The 19,612-nt window shown below is 37.3% G+C and overlaps 1 protein-coding gene and 1 long non-coding RNA gene across 3 annotated transcripts in view; both read right to left on the bottom strand.

Moving 5' to 3' along the window:
- Positions 1–19,612, bottom strand: part of LOC138739179 (uncharacterized) — a 448,454-nt gene that overhangs the window by 79,548 nt on the left and 349,294 nt on the right. The window lies entirely within an intron of this gene.
- Positions 1–19,612, bottom strand: part of LOC138739939 (uncharacterized) — a 109,412-nt gene that overhangs the window by 8,306 nt on the left and 81,494 nt on the right. Inside the window, exon 1 of one of the 2 annotated variants that reach the window (XR_011342586.1) lies at positions 6,925–6,983. The exons of the other annotated variant lie outside the window; for it this stretch is intronic. This is a non-coding gene — a long non-coding RNA (uncharacterized lncRNA). Of the gene's footprint in view, positions 1–6,924; positions 6,984–19,612 lie in introns of those variants that run through there. 2 annotated transcript variants of the gene reach the window in all.

The following is a 19,612-nucleotide window of genomic DNA, read 5'->3' as shown; positions in this document are numbered from 1 at the left end:
GGTTTTTCCAGACATCGATTCAGTGAAGATGATTAAAGAGATTTGGCTTAAAGATAATCCTGATCTTCAGTCTCCTGGTATTGCTGGGGGGACTTTGAGAGAGATTTTTATACGAAGTCAAACTGCTAGAAAAGATACTAAATTAAGGGAAGGGACAGAAGATCCCGTGGTCTCTAAGGAACAGCAAGACCCCATTATGCCTGAATCTACTTCTGTTGAAATGTTTGTTAAGGATCTTGAAGATAAGATGTATTCTGTATTGAGTCACTTAGCTAATTTTGTGAACCCGTTTATTTCCAAGATTAATGCGATGGCAGAAGCCATTAATGGAGCTTTTAAGCTGGAAACCATTGAAAGATTTGAAATGTGTGATCAAGGTTTAGTCGATGTACAGGATCAACTGCAAGATGAAAATAGAATAATTGAAACATTGCAGATCCAAAATAAAAATTTAGCAAAAAAGGTTGATTATTTGGAGAATCAATCTAGACGGAACAAAGTGAAAATTGTTGGTTTGCCAGAAGGCATAGAAGGACCAGATCCAAGAAAATTTTTTACTGAATGGATTCCACGAGTGTTAGGACAGGATAAATTCCCTGAAGGTTTAATACTGGAACGTGCTCATAGAGTTTTAAGAAGAAAATCTTTTTCAGGACAGAATCCAAGACCTGTTCTGATCCGTTGTTTAAACTATTGTGACAGAGAGACAATTTTACATACGGCTATTAGAAATGCCCAGCAAAATAGATCCCCTTTGATGGTTCAGAATAATCCTGTTTTCTTCTATCAAGATTTGAGTCAAGAAATTATGTTTCAACGACGCAAATTTAATTCTGTGAAAGAACGGTTGTGGAAAAAAAGACATAAGGCAACATTCAGGTATTCTGCAGTACTGAAGATTTTTCAGGATGGAAATCACCCAAAGTTCTTTGACAATCCTAAAGAGGTTATGGACTTTGCTCAGTCTCTACCAATCATGCAGTTTCAGGAACAATGTAGTCCTTTAAGGTCTCCGAAGAGAGTAGAGATGCAAGGTGGGATCCAGATTTTTAAAAGAAATGGAAGCAATGGTGACCGAAGTGGTAACGTTGATTTAAAAAAATAAATCTTTTATCTTTTTTTTTTGAGAAGAGTTTAAATAGTTTAAATAATGATGATAGTTTAATGAAATGGGAGTTGGGAGAGGGAACTGGGTAGGCACTAGTTTCCAGAAGTCATCAGCTACCTGTGAGTTATCTCACACCCAATATTTTGGGGGAGTTACCGCTTTGGGCGGTTTAAACAGGAGGAGGTAGTCGTGACTTCCGACCTGTTTTTTTTTTTCTTTTTAATTTTTGGGTTAAGAAGTGAAGGTTTTTTTTTATTATTATTTTTTAAATAAATAATTTTTTTAACTCTTTTTGTTTTCTGATTGTAATTGAGAGAGAATTAGGAGGTTTTTTTTCTCTCCTTTTTTCCTCTTTTTTTGGGGTTTTTTTCTCTTTTTTCTCTATTAAGAGGATGATGTCACAGAAGATAATAAGTCAAAAATTGAGGATGTTGAATTAGATGAAGAGGAAAATGAGGGGAAAGGTGATAAGAAGAAAAAAAAGAAAATCAAGTAGAAATACATTGAGGGAGAAGAGTTTAATAAAATTAAGTTAATTTCAATAGAGAATTTTTAAGATGATATAAATGAAGAATATGGAGAATTTTATAAGAGTTTGAACTTTGTTTTCTTTGTTTTTCTTTTTTTATATAAGGGAAGGGGAAGGGAATAAAAAGTTTATCTGATTGTTTTTCTAAGGGATGTTTTTGGTCTTTCGATGAATTATAAAGGAAACTTGTTATTAATGGAAATTCTGTATTTATGTATTATTAATTATGATTTTTTGTATAACAGATATGTGGTTGATATATGATTTTAATATTTGAACTTAGTTTTAAAGTGGATTTCATTTGTTAAATAAATGTATTATGTTTGATTTAAATATATGTTTAAGGGTATTATTTTAGTATTGATATTTTTTTTGTTAGTAATTTTTTTTGTCGTTAAGTTTTATCCTTTTTTTTGTAAGTGGGGTTTTTTCTATTTTATTTACAACATTGTTAATTAATTCTTCACTCTTTATTTTGGGGGGAGGGTTGGACTAATTTTAAATTAGATGATTAATGTTGTGTTATAATTATTGGGGTGGGGGTTAATTTGTGTAGTTTAATGATGTAGTATTCTAATTTTTATTATCTTATTTTTTATTATTTCTTTAAATGTAATTTTTATTCATGTCATAAAATTTTAAATAAAGTTTAAAAAAATTGGATAGATGGTATGCTGAGATTCATGCTGTATTCCATTAGAGAGAAAAAATATGTATAATTTAAGGGATAAGTATTCTTTATTTTTGCAAATTTGGGGTCTGTATGCAAAATAATGAAATTAAGATTATGTTTTTTTTCTTGATCAGTGAAGTTTTCCCTAAAAATATAACAACTTTATAATGTTTTTGAGGTCTTTGAGTGTCAAGTGATGCAATCCAAATTAATTACTCATAATTGTTTACTAATGAAATTTCTTATATTTTAGTTTTCTAGTTAGAGTGGTTTGGTTTAATAGGGTTTTTTTTGTAGTTTGTAGTTTTTTAAAAGTTTTTTAATTCCAGTATTTTAGTTTTTATAAATAGAGTTTCAGCATATATTTGTTAATATTTTATTATGTACTTATGCTATAACATTCTTAATTTTTGACATTATATATGTTTAATAAATAAAATATAGTTTTTTAAAAATTAACAATAGTTAACACAGTGTAGGCTGAGCATCAAGCTCTGAATTTTTCTAGCTTTTGCACTTGCGTGATTGTTCAGTGTATAACCTTGCAATGAACACTGTTTTGCCCAGAATAATAACCCATAAGAAATATTAGGTAGGTCTATTTAAGGTAAAATTTATTTAACAATTTTTAATGTTGGTTTTCATTGTAATAAGGAGGTGCAAGTCTCTTTCCAGAGAGTTCAGCTCTTCTCGCATGCAGAAGTAAATCATAAAATTCTGTAGACACTGTGATTGAAGTAAAAACACAAAATGCTTCAGCAGGTCAAACAGTGTCTTTTATGTAGCAAAGGCAAAGATACATAATCAAAGTTTTGGGATTGAGCCCTTCATCAAAGTATGAGAAAATGCCGACGTGTCTGAACAAATGAGTGGGGTGGGGGGAGGGTGAGAGGGGGTAGTGCCAAGGCAGAAGGGAGGGGGTGGCAAGATGGAAAAAGGAGGGAGGGTGGTAAGGCTGTGTGGGTGAAAGAATTGGAAGGACTGGAAAAAGGGGGAGGGGAAAGAAAAGACAAACAGGTTTATGGAAAGCAGTAAAGTCAATGTTTCTAGCACACAAGTTCTTGACTGATAAAGTGCAAAACTACTCCATGTGCCTTGTGAAATGAAGCCACGTCCAGTGTCAGGTGGACATGCAATACCAAATTACTCTGAAGAAAGTTCCAGTGGTCATATCTCTGGCACAGTATCTGACCCTTTGTCTTAGAAGGAAACTGGGGGAGAATACGCATGCTATAGTGATAAGGGGTTGAAAGGTTATAGGAATAGTTCTCAAACTTTGTTTTTTTCCACTCACATACCTCCTTAAGTAATCCCTTACTAACCACAGTGCATCTATGACATCTGATGCCACAAGTGCTCAGTGGTTAGTAAGGGATCACTTAAATCGCGCGAGCCAAACTCCATTATGCAAACCCACAGCACATGCTCCAACTGAAGACTCACACATGTGCACAGAAATCAAGATGGTCTATCCAGCCTAGGATCCCTGGATGCCGACTAACAATGAAAGTATGAATATTTTGGCTCTTGCATGCCTTGTGTCCCTGTTATAGTTTGTCAAATACAACATTTGATTAAAAAGTTTGCTTTAAGCCTTTAGTATTCCATGCGTGTCCATTCTGAGATACCAATTACAGTCAAACATCAAGTAGTATCTATATAAAGAAGAAGCAGCTGGAAGGATCTCCTTTTAGGGAATGAGACAGGGCAAGTGATGCAAATGTATATAAGGGAATACTTTGGATTGAGTGATCGTAATGTCATTAGTTACGTTAATTATGGAAAAGGGTAGGTCTGGTAAATGGTTTGAGAATCTAAACTGAAACAAGGCTCATTGTGATGGTTTCAACAAGGAGCTGAGAAGTCTGCATTGGGATAGATTGTTTTCTGGCAAAGGTGTGTTTGGTAAGTTGAAGGTCTTCAAAGATGAAATTTTGAGATTACAGAGTTAATATATTCTTTTCAGGATTAAAAGCAAGACTGTCAGGTCAAGAGAACCTTTGTTTTTGAAAGATATTGAGGCCCTGGTTGAGCAGACGAAGGAGTTATATAAAGTCTGCAGGTTTGCAAGGAAGAAATGAAGCACTTCAGAAGTATGTGAAAAGCAATGCACAAAAGGAAATAAGGAGGCCAGAAAGAAGATGAGATTGTTTTGGCAAAGAAGGTGAAGGAAAATCATGAGGGCTTCTGCAGTTATATTAAGAACAAAAGGATAGCAAGGGGGACAAAATTGGTCCTCTTGAAGATCAGAGTGGTCACCTAAGAATGGACCCAAAAGAGATGGGGGAGATTTTAAATAGATTTTTTGCACCTGCATTTACTCACGAGACAAATGCAGATGAGGTGGTAAATTTGATTGTGGATTTTCTTTGCAGGAGAAGCCAGATGGTCTTAATAGTAATCAGTTCTCAGACTTGAGGCTTGTGTCAGGTGGGTACCTCAGGGATTTTTATTTTTCTGGGCCCTTTGTAGAGAGTCCCTCTGAGCAAATGCCACAGGTGTTTATTATTACTTGTTACCTATCTCTCATCTCCATAAATACTGATTTTATTTCCTGATCTCCTGAGAAAATATGACTTTTCATCATCCTATCATCCATTTTTAAGAATCAACGAATCTTCAACCTCAACTTTTTTCCACTTTGTCCATTTTTTCAACTTCAACTTTCCTGGAATACACAATCCCTGAACTGTCGGCAAGTAACCTCTTCATTTCCAATCTGTCATTCATCCTAATCCAATGAACTGCAGTTGATTTTAAACTTTTTACCATTTCTCCATTATTTAGCATTATTCCCTGCTGCATTATTTCTGTTCAGCTCACTGCCTCTTCCTTTCAGAGTCTGCTTCTACGATTATTGTATAAATTGTTACCTTTCTCATTTAATGACCTTTCAGATTATTGGGACTGCAAATAAAGAATGCTTTCAACCAATGCACAAAATAAGCCACAAAGAGAGAATGCAAGAGAACATTAGCAGATCAGTCAGTAATGTAAAGGGAATTTCACTTATGATCTTTCAACAAAACTGACAGTGCATCACAATATTGAAATTAAACAATGTGAGGTGTCTCATATTTTAAGCTCATTTATTATAAGTCTTGAGGTGCTCCAGCATTTGCATTTGGAACCCAAAATAGAGAACAACATTTATAAACAAAAAGTACATTTGCTGTATTTATTTTTCTATAATTTGATAGACACCCTTCAGGCTGTTAATTGGCTTGTTATTCATTAGATATGAAATAATTAACTGGGAAAGCCAATGGGTCAGGTGATATCTTGTGAGAATATATTAGTGTTATCCATTCAGCTCAATAATTTTTCATCAAAGTTATAAAATGCTGAAGGTTAGGAATGGAGAGGAGAGAACGATGGAGCAATCTGCATTTGAGTAGATCACATGCACAATTAAAGGGAATGGGCCAAACAACAGAACAAAGGGGGAAGGACATCATGAGCTCTCCACTTAATTCTGGATCGCCTCGAAAACAGCAATTCATTCATACAGCTTTTTTTCATCGACTACAGCTTGGCCTTCAATAACATTATTCCCTCAGCATTGGTCAAGAAGCTACAAGTTCTAGGCCTCTGTCCCCCACACTGCAACTGGATCCTTCACTTTCTCATTGGAAGACCACAGCCAGTATAAATTTGTAATAATGTCTGTTCTTCACTGATCATCAACACAGGTGCACCCCAGGAATGCAAGCTTACCTACTGCTCTACTTGTTTTACCCCCGTGAATGTGTGGCCAGGCGCAATTACAATGCTATCTACAAGTTTGTCAATGACACCACAGTTGTTGGCAGAATCATAAATGGCAATGAGGATGCATACAGGCTCAGTAGTGGAAAGAGTAAAGGACTTTAAATTTCTGGGTGTCAACATCTCTGATGCTCTGTCCTGGAGCCTCCATGTTGATGCAATGACAAGAAGGTTCACCAGTGGCTATACATTGTGAGGTGTCTGAGGCAGTTCGGTATGTCAGCCAAAGACTCGTGTAAACTTCTATAAATGTACCATGGAGAGCATTCTGGCTGGTTGCATCACTGCCTGGCATGGAGGCACCAACTCTCAGAGCAAGAATAAACTCTGGAAGGTTGTTAACTCGGCCTGAGACATCATAGGCACCAGACCACTCCAGCAAGGACATCTGCATGAGACAGTGTCTTAAAAAAAGCAGCCTCCATCTTTGAAGACCCCTGCCATCCTGGCCATGCTCTCATCACTCTTCTGCCGTCTGGAATAAAGTTATAGGAGCCGAAAGATGAGAACTCAGTAGCACAAAGACAGCTTCTTTCCTGCTGCCATCAGGTTCCTGAATGATCAAAGACCCTGCCTTACTTTTTCTGCTCTATTATTGTTATTATTATTTTTATTTATTTTTTTTATAATATCGTCATAAGATGGTTATAATATGAATGTTTACACTATGATGCTGGTGCCAACACCAAATGTCATGAGTTGTTCATGGTTCTGATTCTTAGATGTAATTGGGAAAATCATAGAGCAGAGAACCGCACAGGAATAGGCCCTTCAGTTCACAATCTCTGTGCCAACTTTGATGAACCCAGATGCCTGCATACAGTCTCCATTCCTTGTCTCACTTACCTTGTTCATGTTGCCTCCTCATTGCTTTTCTCTGGTAGCAAGTTGCAGATGCCCACCACTCTGCATTAAAGAGAAACAACTGGCTTGATAAAAACCTCCATTAATCTTTCCCCTTCTCACTTTAAAACTATGCCCTCTAGAACTTGGAATTTTCACCCAAGGGAAAAGGCTCTGATGATCTAAATAGAATCAAAATACCGTGAAGCTGTAATGGGGATCTGAAAATACTGCAAGTCCAGAAATTCAAGCACAGCAGCATACTTGAAATTCCAATTGTAATCTTCAAAAAAATTGCCTGGGCATTTCAGACCACAATCCACTATTTCACTGATGATGGAAGCTGACCAGTTATGCAGAAATGACTCTACTCCCTTTGCAACACTTTCTGAGAAATTAGATCACTTTGTCTTGACGTGTTCCTGCCACTGTTTTCTGACAAAAACTGAATTTTCAGTGATTTAATTTAAAGGTAGAGTCATGGAGCCCAGTGCTTGGATCCAAACCCAGTTGAACTCCATTTTTTTTTTCTTTTTACATAGCCATACTCCAAGCTCCTCCACTCAAATCTCTTTTAGACCAATCTACACCATCCCCTGGGGATCTTCTGACCAAACTTCCAGCCTGGTGTCAAAACTCAGTCTTTAATCTCATGCCACATCCTCACTCTTAAATCTATTCACAAGGACCTAATCTCATCCCAATAAATCACTAATCTCATGATGATCCCACTCTCTATTCATTTCAGCCCTCTCAAAGATCCAGGCACGACTCCCATTCATCAAAATATAGACCATGTGTCATCTTACCACTAAGACTTACACCATTAGACAGATCCCTGGCTGCAAGCTATATTCCCTGAGTTCTTTATCTCTGGAAAATCACTTCTTCATACCCCAGTTTGGACATCCTTTCCAAACTCAGCCACACCTCAATTCTGAACTCCTGAAAGCTTCTCCAAGCAAAGGTTCCTTTCAAAACAGACTACAGTATCTTAATCTCAGGCACCACAACCTTCCATCTTCCCACCATAAGGCTCAAATTTCTGGGTATCACTCATCAGCCCCTGATTTCTACTGTTTACCTGACTTTCAAAAAGTCTGGATTGGGTCTACAATTCAATCTCTGAGTTGCCATCCATTTTGCTCTACCATCCACAGGTGGATAAAGAAGGTATGAATAGTTTTGCATCAGCTTCAGGTGCAGTAGCGATCTTCAGTTGGCTTGCCTCACTATGACTTTACAGCACACTGGCAGCAATGCTGAACAACAGGATGACTCCCATATCTGAAACTGGTGACTTTGATGTTGAGGGCAGTGCACTATGATATGAATGGTCCAAGGATGAGGTGCTGTATGTTCACGTGGATATATTCTGAGCTTCCCTGAATCAGTAAAGAATTAAAGTGACCGACAACATTGATGGAAGTGTTCCTTATGAGGTGAAGGTGCAGTTTGCCCAGATGGCTCAAGGAAAGCAGGTGAGTGAATAAAGTAATGATTGAAACTCATCTCTATCTAAGCTGGGTTTTTGGTATCAGACTGTGGCCTGAATATGAAAGCCATCTTTAAACTACTGTGTTGTAGAGAGCCCATGGTGACTAATGATTAGTTGTTTTTTTTTCTGAGATGGTGCAGTAACATGCATACTTCAGAACAATGTGGACTAATTTCCAAGACAGAAATGGCATTTACATGGGTAAGACATGATTAAGGTGCAAACTTGAAACGGACACAGTATCATTTAGCAGAAATGTGATTCATGACTAGATGTGCTCAGTGGTATTTCCCAAGAAGATTGATTTGGCATGGAAATTATTTTAGATTCATTCTGCTCTGAAGTAATTACATCTTCTTGTGCATTGAGTTGGCGCCATCCGATATCAGATATCATCTTTTTACAACTATGTAAGTACATGGATATTTTGAAATATTCAAAAAAAGGTTTTCATGATTATCAATAAGTAAGAAGATATTATTTATCTGAAACTTGTTTCTTGTACCATTCTTGTATCATGTGTTTGTCATATTTTGGGAATAAATGTGTCTTTCCCCTTTTCATCTCCATTTGCTTGTTTATATTACAGATGAATAAAGAACTGGTATGTACTGAATCCCACTCCATTCTATCAAACTATGGTAAAGCCCACTAAAGCAGACACTTTAAGTCCATAAGCCAGTCATTATTAATCAGATTTCTCTCATGAAGTAACAATATATATAGGTTTCTGCTCTCTTTCTCTCATCTCTTTTCTTCTGCAAGAAATAATTCCAAGTCAGGATGCAATTCCATAAACAATTATCCCAATAAACTAAGAGACTGGTGGTCACCAAGCAATTACTTTGAAACACTTAATATTTCATTTACTAGACAGAGTAAAACCCCTGTTATCCAGAATTCCCTGGTGCAAGCAGAGGCTTAAGACCACAGCACCAGTGGTGAAGATGGCAAAAGTATGGTCGAGGGAGGCGGAGAAGCATCTGCAGGACTGCTTTGAATTAGTGGACTGGAACATTTTCAAGAACTATGGGCTTGAATGAATATGCAATGTGTCACCAACTTCATCAAGACCTGTGTAGATGAGTGTGTGCTCACGCGCACATACTTTATGTTCCCCAACCAGAAGCCCTGGATGAAGCAGAGAATTTGCAACCTACTGAGGGCAAGAACAAGGGCATTTAAGCCGGGGATCGAATCTTTACAAGAAGGACATCTCTGAAGCAAAGTGGCAATAAAAGAGGAAGCTAGAAACTGAGACAGATATACGTCAGCTATGGCAGGGAATGCAGGCAATTGCAGCCTACAAAATGAGAGCAAATGGTATAGATGGCTGTGATGCTTCATTATCCGATTAGATTAACCTCTTCTATGCCTGCTTTGAGAAGAACCTAAAAATGCCTACTAGAATCCCTGAAAAGGACCCTATGATATCTGTCTCTGAGGGTGAAGTCAGAACATCATTCAAGAGGGTGAACTCTTGCAAGGCATTAGGCCCTGAGACGTACCTGGCAGTCTACTGAAAATCAACCTCTCTTTGCTACAGTTAGACGTTTCAATCTGATGCAAAAGGGCACCAATCATCCCGGAACCCAAGAAGAATAGTGTGAGCTGTCTCAATGCCCAGTAGCCCTAACTTCTACTATGATGAAATTCTTTGAGAGGCTGGTCATGGCCTCAATTAACACATACCTGTTACGAGCCCAAAGGACCCCAATACCCAGCAGCAACAGCTATTCACTACAACAAATAGTTACTTAAACAAAAGTTGTTTTTAATTATCTTTAAACATGAAAACAGAATCTAACTTTAAGTTATCACTATTAACTTAACTAACCCAAATTAACCCTGTTCTAATTCTAAGCACATATGTATGTAATATGTATGTAAATTTAAGAAAAGTTATTTGGTTCACAGTTCACTCTCACTTCTCATTCTTCCAAGTTCACTGGTTGCAGGCAATTGTTATATTGTGCACAGAATTTAACATTTATAAAGTTCACCAGTCTTTGGTGCTCGTAAGATAAATGGTTACTGCTCAGGAAGGTTTTTGTAGGTTTGCAGAGAGAGATGTGTGGTTCCAGAATTTCCACAAATGAAGTACCCCCATTAGTCACCTCAATGACTTGCTGATAAAATTTGCCCCATCAGGGTTCTCAGATGATAACCATTTTGTTTAAGGCTACCACAGAGTTCCTTTCTGTTCCACTTATTCCAAGAGAAACATCAGACAGATAGAACTTCCAGCCATCTGCTACTCTGGAGCTTCTGTTTCAGTTCCAACAAGCTTCTCCCGTCTTGTCACACCTTTCTGTGTCACACACAGTCCAAGACTCCCTTCGCTCTCTCTCCCTCTGCCTGAGACTCTGACTGGCAGGCAGCATATCCTTCTCTCTATCTCTTGCAAAACCTCTGACCTTCTCCAGCAAACAATAGGAGTTTGTCTTTTGGTTAATCTGTTGTTTTTAGGTAAACAAGAACCTCTCAGTGACCTTTCTGTGAATACATATTAGGAGACAGCCTGTCTCTTGCTGTGGCTTTAAAAACAATAGTCCATTCATTCACTTCAATTAGAAGCCATATGTGAAATTTCCATAGCATTCTCCATAGTTTCTGTAAAACCACTGAATATGAATTCTTCAATATTCAAATAGTATATGTTTTAAAGTGTGTGTATGTATCCTACTATATTTTTCCCAATTTATCTCCCAAAAATATTCCCAAATATTCCATCACATACCTAAATAAAGATCTGGACTCGCTGCAATGTTCCCATCATCATAATTGCTCCACAGCAGATGCAATATTGCTGGCTCTCCACTCAGGTCTGGATCATCTCAAAAACAGTAATTCATATATACAGCTGCTCTTCCTCGACTTCAACTCAGCTTTCAATACCATTATTCCCTCAATGCTGATCAAGAAGTTACAAAATCTAGGCCTTTGTACCCCCTTCTGCAAATGATTCCTTGACTTCTTAAACAGAAGACCACAGTTAGTATGAATTGGAAACAATATCTCCTCCTCACTGATTATCAATAAAAGCATACCCCAAGGATGTGTACATAGCCCACTGCTCTACTCATTACACAACCATGTCTGTGAGGCCAGGCATAATTCCAATGCTATCTATAAGATTGCCGATGATAAATCAGTTTCACCAGAATCACAAACAGCAATGAGGATGTGTACAGGAGAGAGATGGATCAGCTTGTTGAATGGTGTAATGACAACAAGCTTGCATTCAACATCAGCAGAATCAAGGAGATGATTGTGGACTTCAGGAGGAAGTCAGGAATATGACCCAGTCCTCATCGAGGCCATAATAGTGGAGAGGGTCAAGAACTTCAAACTCTTGGGTGTCAACATCTCTGAGGATCTGTCCTGGAGCCTCCATGTTGATGCAATCACAAAAAAGGCTCGTCAGTGGCTATACATTGTGAGATGTCTGAGGAGATTCAGAATGTCATCAAAGACTCTTGTAAACTTCTACAGGTGTACTGTGGAGAGCATTCTGGCTGGTTGCATCCCTGCCTGGAATGGAGGTGACAACTCTTAGAACAAGAATAAACTACGGAAGGCTTCACTCCATCAAGGACATCTACATGAAGCGGTGTCTTAAAAAAAGCCTCTATCCTCAAAGACATCCACCACCCAGGCCATGTCCTCTTCACTCTGCTACCTTTGAGGAAAAGGTACAGGAGCTTAAAGAAGAGTACTCAAAGTCACAAGGACTACTTCTTCCCCGCTGCCATCAGATTGTTTGTGGTAATGTTGTAGGATGGTTTTGCTAGGAATGTTTACCCTATCATGATGCTGCAAAACACCAAATTTCCTAGCTTGTTCATGACAATAAATTCTGAGTCTGATTCTGATTTCAAGCAACCAGCAGCCTCAAGCAACCTGAAAGAAAATCTCAGAAAATAAATTGGTAAAAATAAATTGTTTAAAATTGGTGCATCTTGCCGTTAGTTCACCAATCATATACACACACAATCTCAAGCAATTGAAAAATTTACTTATCTGGTATCTACCAATACCCATTGGTGCTGAACACCTGGGATTTTACAGTACTTTAACTTCTCTATTTTCCATCAAAGATCACTGAAGAGATTTAGGACATTTATCAACTTAGAAAATCAAAATTAATCTTTATCATAAAAAATTCTATTCTTTAAAAGTTATTTACATTAACTGATGCTGATATGATCTTTCATCAGTCACACAAATATCCAATATTAAATTTGACTAGATTTTGCCTATGCTACATTTCACATGGGACTATTTCGGTGACATCTGATATTATTAGAAAGAGGATTCTCTTTATTCAATGAGTTCCTTATGTGCACCAGTTTTATTAGGTAGTACAGTTGTGCAACATTTAACACTGCAGACTCACAATTTTGGAGAAATTATTTTGATTCTTTTCACTGTGTGCTATTAGCACGATCCCCCTTTAAGGACACAAGGTTCTTCCCACACCCAAAAGACCATAGCAACATAAGAAACAGGAGTAGCAGGAGGCCATCTAGCTCATCATGCCTGTTCTAGTCAAATATGATCATTGCTGACTTGGCTGTGGAATCACCTTCATTGATCCTTGTGTTCCCTACAACCCTTTATTCCTTTATTATTCAAAAGCCATGCTGGTAAAAAAAAACCCAGCATTCTGGAGTAACTGAGATCTGAATAAATTTCGGAAGTTCACTGGAATAAGAAGGGAGTAGAGCTGATAGGACTGCTGTTCCTGTCATTGGTGCAGACCTAATGGGTTGACTGGCCTCATTTAATATGTGCAATTTTAAACAGCCATATCCTAATTGAAGAGAAAGAACAATCAGTCTCCATTTAGACCAACATTTCTTACCCTTAATTAATTGTTGTTCGTTGAAAGCTGACAACCTTTTGGCTCATTTCCATGCTCTGAGCAATTGCCTAACTAATGCTTATCGCTTCAGAAGGAGTATCAGAGTCAAGGAGATCTTGTACACAGAGATAATGCATGCAACTGAGACACCTGGAGAGCTCACTATACCTGCAATCAGTCAGAACGTCAGAATACTCCTGCTTTTGAAAAAAAAAATAAAGCACCAGCTGATCTACTTAAGATATAAACGCAGAAGGAGGCCAGTTGGTCCATCAAGCTTACCCACCATTTAATATGATTATGGTTAATCTGCCCTCAGATTGATGATGTCTTCTGCTACATCCTTATATCCTCCAGTTACCCAATCTTTGAAAAATATATCTTTTTTTTAAACACTCCCATGACCAAAAAACTGAGGTAGAGTGGTTTTCAAATTGACCCCTGATACACCATCAATAACCCCAAAAGAATGAAGATGAATGAACTCAGAGGCTTTTATTAGTTTAAGAACAAAAGCCCATCCATGCTGCTTGACTTCTGCACTGGGCAGGGGCTGAGGGAGGAGCCATAGGTACAGTCAGCCAATGGCTGTACCTAAAGAGACAAACACATACAGTAGTTTACCACACTCCCTCCCCCAACTCACATTTCACTTTAAATAATCCCTACACCATCAATGCTCTGTGATTAGTAAGGGATTGCTTAAGGTGGTTTGTGAGTGGGAAGGGAAGGTTGAGAACCACTGCTCTAGACTTTTGTTACTGAAATATTTTGCTTGAGAAAAATTGTCACTGGCCCATTTCCTTTGGAGTTATGAAACCATGCACATAACGAGATAATTAGAGACAATTAAAACAGTGGTTTTCAAACATTTTTCTTGGCCACACTCCACTTCCACTCACAATATCTCAGAAAAGTCAAGCAAAAGTGTGTTGGCAAAAGAAAATACAGAAAATGTGCAGATCCAGCACACCCCAATTGACAGAGTATCAGTTTTACTGAATATTGTTTCTTTAACAAGGTGGCCGAAACTGCAAAGCATTCCAGGTGCAGACTTACCAGTTGCCTATATAATTGAAACAATAGTGTCCTATATCTAAATTCCAAATCTCTTCCAATGAAAGCCAATATGCTATTTACCTTTGGTAACCTTGCTGTGTCTACCTTATGACTTGTTTCAATTTAAATAGATTTGTTATTTTAATTACTAGTTAGTTTTTTAATCGACAGGAGAAGGGCAAAGGAAGGAGGAAGGGAGGTGAAGTAAGAAAACATTAGAATTGTTCACTGCAAGGAAACCAAGAGCTCAAGAAGTCTGAATCAGTCACTTCCCCCGCAACCAGGATCTCCTATTCCTGCAAGGACCATTGAGTTAAGGAATCAAGTTGTGGGCACAGGCTGCCAAAGTTCTGTGACTTGTTATTTTCAATTATTTGAAATCAATTCACTTGAAGACGTGCAAAAATATTTTTTTCTACATGAACCAATTGTTTCATTGCTGGTAATTCAAAAATGACTGAAATAAGGGTTTTCACCTGAACTTAAACTTTTCAATAGGAATAGTTGATTTTTGAAATCAAACCACCACAAATCTTTTTGCCAGCAATGTATGTTAGAATTATTTCAGAAAATGGTTTCAATAAAACATATTCATATTGGTTTAAGACATGAAGAACACCCTAATTCAAGATGTCAAAGCATATTTTGCAAGAATTGGATTCTATTTGAGCTGGCTACTAGCATTTTATTTGATTTGGACAGTAAGTATCGAAGTTAAACCAGCACCCACACAGAACAAAATCTACTCGCATAAAATGATAAAAAGATGAATCAGCCATGATCTCACTGTCATCCTTTCAAACTTGTCATCATCATTTTGTGACTTCCATTTTAGTTACTCTCCTGTTGAATAAATACCTTTACAACTCTTTGAGTCATTTTAAATGCAATATCTTTTTAAAATATATTTGCATGCAGGGCCTTCCAGACTATTTTGCACCCTAGACAAGGCCAAGTACTTGCACCTCCACAAAAAAATTCTAACTTCAATTTTCAAAAACAGATATTGTCTTGGATAAACTTGTACCTCTCATTTTGTTCATTTTAGATTGGTCACAGTGTTTGAGCTACCAAAAGAAAATAGACACACACACCAAGAGCAGTTCAGTTTATACAAATGTTTATTACAAATTCAAAAGCTGATTTCAAACTACAATATGCAAGCCCTTCCCATCAAAGCCTGGACTGGGTCCAACTGTCGAAGCGAGGCAATGACTGCACACTTGTAGTAGGCTGTCAGGGCGCCGGTAGCAGCTTCTCCACCTCCCCCAACCGGCACATTGGCTGGACTCTAGAAGTTCTTCTTGCTGAGAGATGTTGCCACCTCTCAGAGAGTCTCAAATGTCAGCAGTGGGACCATGGCTTATATTACCCAAAAACTGCTTACCCAAGCACCTATTCCCAGCACAGCAAGAAAGATAAGCAAGCAAGCTAACATGCTAGGCTTCTATCGAATAACATAATTTTTGAGCTTATCACGTTGAATACAATGGCTTATTTTGCATCAAGGCTAGGCCTCTGACAGTCTGTGACCAAAACAAGCAGGAAGATTAAATGTTCTTGGTATACAGACGTCCTTTCATCAGATAACTGCATCTCTGGCCCCTTGGTGGAATTTAGCTTATGTCTGCTGATTCTAATAAAACAAGCAGGTTCTCAGCCTTGCAGAAGCAAAGCCTGTAAAAGTAAAAAAAACACGGTTTAAATCTTCCATTACAGATATTTTGAAGAAAAAAATGAAAAGCACAAAACTTGAAGCAGCTAAATTTATTTTAAATTGGAAGAATAAGCAATGCATTAACCTTTGATTATCTTTCTCAAATACAAAAGAAAATATTTTGGCACACAAATCATTTTAAACTAAAGGGCACTCTGTAGAATGTATTCCTTCACCAAGGGCAACACAATATTAAAACATTTGACTTCACACTCCTTTAAGTTTATATACCTATTAAAGTTACTTGGCATATTTAGGACAATATTTTTTTCGCATTCAGATAATGTCCTTTGCAAATTTTGTCACCAATTCAATCAGATTGAGCACTGATGCCTGGGCATGTTCAATTGATATAGATACCGAACAATGTAGTCTCTGTTGCAATATTGTTGAGAGTATGTAAGTTTTTATAAGTTTAAATTTTGAGAAACTACATTCACCACTTGCCACTGATACTGGAAGCGTGAGAAGGGTCCTTAGAGTGTCAGAAACATTGGGCACATTATCCAGGAGTTTTTTATTGTCGTATGAAGCGAAGTATTCCTTGTTGCGGTACAGACATTAGAAGTTTTCGAGCTATTGCTATAAGTTCGCAGCACAAATCTTCAGCATCAATATCTTTGTTTCCATTATGCATCAATGATTTTTCTAAATTCTTCCAGCCTTTAAGTACATCTTCAGTACATTTTTTCTTTGTACTGTATATATCACACAGGAAGCCAAATAGAGAATTAGGTAGTTGTAGCAGTTGGAATTTCTCTTCAACAGATTGTATGGCAATTATATAAGTCAACATAGTAGAATCCTATTTTCAATTTCTGCTTTCATCTTGTGGTACTTTTTCCTGGGCCTCATACTCAAATTGTCGTTGATTTTTCCTGTTTCTAACTTGTTCTGTCGCAAAGTTTTGTAGTATATCTAATTCCTTTGCATTCTCAATAGCATTTGTCAAAACTTGCTGAAAACTCACCCTCATCACACTTACAGTCAACAAGGTAATTCTTAGACATTTGCAATTGTCTTGTAGCTGAATTTAAATCAGCTTCCTTATTTTGTAGTAGCTTGCTTGTAAGATTGATTTCAAAAAGGATGTTATACTATACCATATAGCAAGGGATAGAACAAACTTGAACTTACAAATTGTATCAGGAAGGGCCTTAGCTTCAATTTGGGAAATATTTCCAGATATGTCATGAAAGATCTCTGTTAAATCACCTTATATATAGTATTTGGCTGAGTTTTATGTGTTAATTTTTTTTTTGCTTTATAACGCCTGCTAGAAGCTGTGTAAGCTCATTTTGGATATCTTTTCCTAGGTAGTGAACCATTGCTTTAACTCTCTGCAAATGTTCATTCATGATAAGATCGAAACAGACCAGATCAGTGGTTCTCAACCTATTTCTTTCTACTTACTACTTTAAGTATTCCCTATGCCATAGGTGCTCTGTGATTAGTAAGGAATTGCTTAAGATGGTATGTGGGTGGAAAGAAAAAGGTTGAAAATCACTGCTTTAATCATACTTAATTGACTTGTTACGTGCACAGTTTCATAACTCCCAAGGAAATGGCCAATGACAAATTTTCTCAAGCAAAATATTTCAGTAACAATTGGGTCTAGAGCAATGAATCTCAACCTTCCTTTCCCACTCACATGCAATCTTAAGCAATCCCTTACTAATCACAGAGCATGAATGGCATAGAGATTACTTAAAGTGATATGTGAGCGGAAAGATAAAGGTTGAGAATCACTAGGCCAGATACTCTACAAACTTTAAAAAAAATTCCATTGCCAGCTTTGTACAACTTTACATTTGAATCATGGAATGACAAGTTTTTCATGCCAACAATTCTGACTAAAGCAATCAAGCATTTCAAGATTTGTTGCTAATATCATTTTCTTGCCTAATTTTCTGCTGGTTAATAGCATCAATATAAGTCTAGATGTATTTAAATCATTTATTTTAACACAAAAAAAGTGTAACCACATTCTTTAACATTCCTTAAAATGTCTATAAATAACATTTTATGATAACAATCCATAATAAGCATCTGTGTTAATGTTTTGTGTAAACATCTGTGTAAATGGTCGACAAAAAATATGTGAGGTTCACTCACCTTCATTCCTCTATGCTGCCGCCATATGGTATAATGCTTTAATGATTCAAATTTGCTCCCTTAACTATTGCGTATACACCAACCAAACTACCATGTGAACCCACAGCGCATGTGCCAATTGACCCAAATTGCCAACATGCCACACATGTGCCAGCCGGAACTTGTGCATGCGCACAAGAATAAAGATGGCCGTGCCCAGCCAACAGACCCTGGGACTCTGACTAAATAAGGGAAGTTTACTTTTGCACATTTGATCCCTACACTGGATGACTGGCCATCCTGACAGCACCCTTCTGTGGTCTGTGGCCTAGGCAGCTGCCTAGTTATCCTAATGGTAGCACTGGCCCTGTTTGTAAGAATGACATTTCAAAAAAGACATGATGTTAGCAAAAATTGAGATGACATGCTAAATGCTTTATTTTGGAGTCATGGAGCTATATAGCATGGAAACAGGTCCTCTGCCCAACTTATTCACAAATACCAAATTGCTTATCTGGTATAGTTCCATTTGCTTGTACTTACTCCATATTCCTCTATCCATGTATCTGTATCAACCTATTTTAAATTTTATAACTTTACTTGCTTATTTGCTCTTTTCTCCACCACTATCAATAAGCTTCACTCCCTGATATTATCATCCCTGACCTGTGCATATACAGGTAAGTTCTATTTTATCACATACTGGGGAACATCCCTCAACTTTTCACACCTATTCTTTGCTGAGTTTTGTCCCTCCAACGATGCTCTGCTGTAGATGTGACGGATGTATATTCAACACAATAAGCAGAAATGAGGAGGACACCTGGTAGAAGAACCTGCTGGGAAAATTGCCTGGAAGATTCTCTGAATTGAAATTATATTGAGTTTTATACTTTTTTTCAGAACAAAATGAACAGCAGGTGATTGAATGCAAGTTGGTAACAATGGCACAGTTTATTTCAATATTTTGGAGAGAGACAAATGATTCCACAGAAATACCTATTTTCAATGGGAATACATACAAGCTGATAAGACCCTCTAATATTTCTGTTGGGACAAATTAATTCACATTGGTGGTCTTAAAATCCCAGTTATTCAAAAATTGCTTCTTTTGTTAGTGCATTGAGGAATGACACCCTGTCTTCATAGATACTACAATTATTGATTGACAGAACACAAACGCCAATGGTTCTGAAGATGGCTGCCACCTGGTTTGATGTAAGCCAATGAGCATAGACCCTTTGTTTGTATGTTTGGCCAATGCATGTCAGATAATGTCAGTTCCTCCTAATTTAAGACAGAAAATGCCAGTGTTGTGTACTTTTTCTTATAGAGCTGTTTCCAATTTAAAACTGATTACATTGGACAATAATTTTGCTTCCTGAACACTTTCAGCTATATTTTATGGATTTTTGGCTGCTGATCACAAAAATCACCTTAAAGTTTTCCTATCATG

Source organism: Narcine bancroftii, chromosome 7, assembly GCF_036971445.1.
Source record: "Narcine bancroftii isolate sNarBan1 chromosome 7, sNarBan1.hap1, whole genome shotgun sequence".
Lineage (NCBI taxonomy): Eukaryota > Metazoa > Chordata > Chondrichthyes > Torpediniformes > Narcinidae > Narcine > Narcine bancroftii.
Note: the sequence above shows the minus strand (reverse complement) of the source record. Positions and strands in the feature narration are given on the sequence as shown.